General features: G+C 47.7%; 1 protein-coding gene across 1 annotated transcript in view; it reads left to right on the top strand.

Moving 5' to 3' along the window:
- The first annotated feature begins 2,475 nt into the window (after positions 1–2,475).
- The window catches only part of Tmtc2 (Transmembrane O-mannosyltransferase targeting cadherins 2), a 326,821-nt gene continuing 323,296 nt past the window's right edge, over positions 2,476–6,000 (top strand). Inside the window, exon 1 of the mRNA XM_089573830.1 lies at positions 2,476–3,229. The gene's annotated coding sequence lies outside the window, so the exon portion shown is untranslated. The remainder of the gene's footprint in view (positions 3,230–6,000) is intronic.

Below are 6,000 nucleotides of genomic sequence, written 5' to 3'. Positions count from 1 at the left end.
TGAAGTGGAAATCGGGGAATATTTGAAACCCTACGTGCATTATTCGGTTCGTTTTTACCTTTAAAATTATGCTGTGCAGGTCTTAGAGCCTTTATAGCGCCTAGTGTTCCATGTGACGCGTGATGGCGCCTCTCGGCGTGATGAAGTATCTCCTCGACGAATGTTCGCATACCAAGAACTCTGTGCTCACTTGGCTGACAACTGCTTAAAGTGGCTTTCAACGTAGCGCTCACAAATAATTTTTTTTTCGCAGCCGTTCATGCAATGAGGCAGATGGTATAAGACGCGTCGACCGGGCACCTTGCCACTGTAAAGCATGTAACCACACGCACATGAAAGGCCATTACAATTGCATTAGGTCCCAACGGGGTCCATGCATTTTCGCCCTGTCTATTGTCAAGACAGCGAGTTTCCATATTACAGAGGTGCAAATGCATTGAAGAAGTTTTGTCCCAGAAAAACTGTCCATAATTAGAGACGTCCGTATTAACCGGGGTCGGAATAACGGGGCACGATTGTATTTTTTGTACAAGTGCGGTGATAGCATTATACGGAGGTATGTTGTGATGAAGACGCACTCTTGCTGCCATTGAGTTTACCTCTTTCTTGTGAGCGTGCGTACGTCATGCAGTACAGCAGACCAAGACTCTGTTTGTGTTGCGTTCAGTGTGGCTTGTTTTCTATAGCAACACGACAGTTCAAACGCCCCCCCCCCCCCCCCCCCCCCCCCCCCCGCGGTGCCTGGATTGCTGAGCCCGAGGGGCGCGGGTTCGTTCCCGGCCGTGGACACCGTGTTTCGATGGAGGCGAAACGCACGGCGCCCGACTGCTGTGCGTTGTCAGTGCACGTTTAAGAACCCCAGAAGGTAAAAACTGTACAGGAGCCCTCTCCTACGATTTCCCTAATAGACCATGTTGCTTTAGGCAACATGGTAATAAGTATAACACTACCTGTTGACAGTGATGACAAATAGCACCACGCCATGACGTAATCATACATCGAATCACCGCTCGTGTAATTGGCCGATTTTATTACCTACAAAAAAAGAAGAGTGAGGGAATGTAAAATTTTGCCTGGTTACGTCTTAAGGTGTATCTTCGTAAGCTGCGATGCAGTCTAGTTTAAAAGCGGTCAACAGGTTTGCTGGTTGAGCCGTCGTGCGAGGTACACGTGATTAACAATATGAAAATCAGGCAGCCTGATTACTTTACAGGGTGATTTTGGCGAAAAAAAAATCGCTTCCGGTTTAAGGTTGGTGACGTTTAGGGAGGAAAAAATAGCCTGATACATAAGTCACAGTACGAGTCTGAGCAGACTGAAGCCGCAGTTACGCTTGAGGAAGCCAGTGACTTGATTTCATTCACTATAAAATTAAAATTTCAGCTCACTCGGCAAAATCTCTGAACAATTTTGTGCCAGTAGTTTTTTGTGAAGCCAGAAAGGATAGTTCTGACAATCCCATTAGTCATTTGAACCTAGTATAAGAGTGTCTGTTTTTGGATGTTATTATACGGTTACAAACGATCACCAAGACTTCTAACGACTGGTTTGATTCAACATCCACATTCGTCAATTCTGTACTGGTGAATGTGGATTATATGCTACAGATGATACGCTTCTAATCCTCGTTTTCAGTCTTAGGCATGTGTGTTAAGCAAAAATAAAACGCTCACACATGCAGTCAGGCAGTTTATCCTTCATGCAGGGACAGCAAACCAATGACAGGATTTGCTCTATTATGATATACCCCTCTCCTTACCGTGGCGAAGCACTCACATTGATATGCCCGTAGGCAAGCCCAACGTAGATTGCATGACCATACAAGGCCTGGTTATCCTGGTAAATGCCCTTTGCTAGGTTCAAGTCAGCAGTTTCCTGATTGCCGATAGGGGGAGACTCGATTATTTTGGTAACTACATAGTAGAGCAAAGTTTGCGGTTGTACCTTTCGCCCTAGAGACAATCCCTTACACAACTCTCGCTGTTTTTGGTCGCGTAACTTCTTTGGAGATTTTAGTTTCTCTGTACCGCAGATATGAGAATACTGCTTTCCGAACGAACAGAACAAGCCCCCGCCAGCACGCGTGACAGACAGAGAAGCAAGCTTTACAGGCGCGTGCAGCGTCCGCAGCCTCGCCATCTCCGCGCCGCGGCATCACCGAGCGCACTGAGAGAGACGAGCGAGCCGCTGCTCGGCGAAGCTCGCGCGTCAGCGAGTTCCTCGTCCGTTCCCCAGGCGGCGACACAGAGGAGGCGCCGGTCTCCGCCTCCGCTACCCTTTCCTCCTCCCTGAAGACCCGCAGAGCAGAGGCAGAGCGCGTGGCGGGGGTGAGGTGATTCCTCTCGCCCGTCACTTTGGGTTCGGACAGTTGAGAACCTCCTCGCGCTCAATCATCTCTCCTCTCCTCCTCCTCCGCCGGTTCTTTCTCTCGGGCTCCCGGGAGATGCGGCGTGGGGAAAAACGGAGCCCCGAAAGAGTTCGGGCGCAGTTCTAATCGCGAACGTGCGCCGTGGCGGGAGCTCGGCGTCTGCAGTGCCCGCGTGTTCTCTGTTGTTCCTCGCTGTGGTGAGACGGCGAACCGTCGACGAAGGCGAAGCGTGGAGTCTTTTTGCGCGGCCTTCGAAGCCGTTGCTTTTCTGCCTTTCACCTTGCTCCCGCTTGAAACCTAGTGAGTTTGTATTTAGAAAGGCGGCATTTCTGAAATCGTGTTGCTGCGAGCCAGCAGCGGGCTCTGACGAACCTGCGGGAACATATAGAAAAGCGAGAAGTTGTTGGAAAACGAAAGATAGAAAAAAAAAAGAATCGAGGTCCGAGAGCGACGACTGTTCGGTGAGCGGTGCGAAGCGGATCAATCTATTCCCGTTCTGTGTGCGTGGCTGTGACGGATCGAACGACGAAGACGACCGACGACGAAGCGGCGGCGAGGCATCGCTTGCAGCGGTGACAGTTCGCCCGGACGCCACGAGAAATTGAACGACGCCGCGTTGTGGAGGATGTGGAGGAGATGACGTTTTGAGTGGAGACACGCGCTTCTTCCGTTGGTGACACGCGTCGGCGGATCAGCGTCGTCAACGTTCGTTCCCGTTTTTCCACCGTCGGTCGCCGCCGACGCCTCGTGTGCGAGCGTGTGTTGATATGTGCCCGGCCGAACTCGGATACCTACGATCGGCCTGAAGACGGCCTCCTCCGTGTGCCCGCATCGGCGGGCCCGCTCAATAACGGCCAAAAGGTGAGACGACTGCTGATCGCTGCTCTGCCTTTTTTTTTTCGCTTTCTGCGCTCATAACGGGACGTCGGCGCGGGTTTCTTTGCATTCTGTTTGTTTCTATTTTTTATTCCGTCGAAAAGAGCAGGTTGACACGCGTCCTCTGGCGGCTCGTCGAGTCGATAAAGCTTTTTCTTTTCGTTAGGCTGGTTTGGTTTATTTTGGGGTCCCAAAGCAACTCAGGCTATGAGGGACGCCGTAGTGAAGGGCTCCGGAAATTTCGACCACCTGGGGTTCTTTAACGTACACTGACATCGCACAGTACACGGGCCTCTAGAATTTCGCCTTCATCGAAATTCAGCCGCCGCGGCCGGGACCGAACCCGCGTCTTTAGGGTCAGCAGCCGAGCGCCGTAACCACTGAGCCACCGCGGCAGGGCATTTTTCCGTTAGTCTCGTTACATTAAAACATCAAAAACATTGGGATCCGGAGGACGGGGTTGATTGCTCATTTCTCCCTCCTTCCGTCAAAGCACGCGTCCTGCGAGTTTGAGAAATCCATATTCTAACACACTAGCTTAAAATGGCATGCGTCTACTGAGTGTCTATGAGCCAAAAAAAAAAGATTGGTATTGTCAGTACACGACCGTCCTATTTAATTGTTCCGTTGCTCCCAGTAAACACTTAAAATCGACACGGCACAATAACAAAGAAGGCACAGATATGACAAGGGGACAAATAGGGCATTTGTTACATCTGTGTCCTTCGGCGTGATATCACCTTGTCGATCTGTACAATCAAATAGCCTAGCTATTAGCTCTGCAGTTGAAATCAAGCCCGGAGGTAGCACAGAACGCCAACTAGTGAAGGGACCAGTTAGATTAAGATCGTATGTGGGCCTTTTCTTCCGTCTTCTGTGGTTTCTCGAGCTGCAGTTCTTCCATGACAACCGCTCAGACTAACTCACCCATTTTTCTGGCCTGTTAAGTTCTGTAATGAAGTACTTTCTGCTTAAGAAGACGCAGGAATTAAAATGCCCAGAATACAATAGTTTTTTTTTTTTTCCCCGCACAGTACTTCGCGCTGTTCGTCGTCATTTGTTACTCTTTTTCTCGAATCAAAAACAAATGTAACAGCGACAACATTGTAAGGAAGCTGAGCGATCCGAGCAGCCTTTCGGCAAGCAATTGTTCTGGTGTAATTATTCTGATTTGTTTAAAAATCTGTCTTCTAGAACTTGGTACTGTTTGCACCATCTAACAGATTAAGTGTAATATCTCGCACCTCAAATACCGACATTTTTGTTTTATTTCCGTCCAACGCAAAAAACAGTGAACAGTGAAGTAATGAAGCACTATCTTCTGCAATAAAATGTCCCAGTAAGCCTCAACAGGGATCCAACCGAGTTCTAGACGAATTATTATTACTTTTTCGCTAGTAGCTGAAAAGAAACAGCTGTTTCGTCGTAAATGCGTCGAACTGCGATCTTGCCTGCTCTTGGCCTGTACGTTATCTGACAAACTAAGAACAGAAAGGTAAATAAACTGTTGATTTTCAACTAAGCGTCCTTCTTCAGCTATTTCAAACTGTTGACTTCCAGCTAATCGTCTCTCATCAGCTATTTCTTAAATTCCTTTCTTAGTTGTTGCCTCGAGCTTTCGAGTAAGCGGTAATAAAAACAGGTCCAGAATAAATAGGAACTTGCGCAGGAGAAAGAATTAAATTCTCATCAAATATTTTAAAAAAAACTGCACCCGCGTCTTAAAGCCGTCGGACATTCGCTACATACCGCATGTAACTCTTCAACTTCTTCGACTCCGCCGCCTCCCGCTTTCTCTCTTCTTTATGTAACCAGCACATTCATGTGCAGAAAGCAATCCCGGTAATTATATAAATTTAATATTCATAAACCCGCTGTTGCCCGCGAAAAAAAAATTCCACGAAAGGCCTGTTGTGTATCTACTGACATGTTTGCGGGCGTACTACGGTTTGCATTTCAAATTATAAACCGCCTTTTAAAGCTGGGCATGTGGCTTATTGTGATAGCAGTAACGTTCCCCCTATGCAACACAAAATATCCAGAAGCACTTTTAGGGAGCTCATATTGACGCTAAGACTGCTCAGAATTGAAGCAAACGAGAAGAGCTTTACGCCTGATTGTTTTCCATAGCACTGTAGCGTTGCGAAACCCGCTGCCTTACATAAAATAACTGCCTTATCACTTTTGCGTTGATAAGGACCCACAGCCGCTATAGCAGTTGTCCCTCGCTGCGAACGCTCGATATATTGCGTTCGGCGCGCAAATAAGGGCGTCTCCGCTTAACGACTGCTTACATAAAATTCCATCGTGCTTCGGTGGCTGTTTAGGCTGGTTGTCGTTTGTAGTTACGTAATTATTATGTAAGCACATCTCAAAGGAACAGTTGGGTGTTTGCATAGTTATTTTTCTTGACATATTGAATGCTAAGCCTTAGGAAAAAAATTACTTTGCGTTGCTACGGGTCGACCGCGGCGACCACGCCGGTGAGTTAGGAAACTAGTGGATACTGTAAAAGTCCACGTGTTGCGTAAGATGAAATAAAACGCGAAAGTCAATCTGGTGACGGCAGAGAGGTAAAAAAAATTCACTCGCGCGTGATGTAACCGGATTCACTAAAAGTATCCGTTTGTTTTGAATTATTGGAACTTCGTTTTGTTGCATGGTGCTTACCGTGGCAGATCGTTTTGCCTTAGTGATACCTGTCCAACGCTTACAAAACGTTCTTTAGGCTCTCCATAGACAGTTTATAAGAGATT

This window comes from Amblyomma mixtum, chromosome 2 (genome assembly GCF_055824585.1).
Source record: "Amblyomma mixtum isolate Tamu chromosome 2, ASM5582458v1, whole genome shotgun sequence".
In the NCBI taxonomy this organism is placed as follows: domain Eukaryota; kingdom Metazoa; phylum Arthropoda; class Arachnida; order Ixodida; family Ixodidae; genus Amblyomma; species Amblyomma mixtum.
This window is presented reverse-complemented; position numbering and strand designations above follow the sequence as displayed.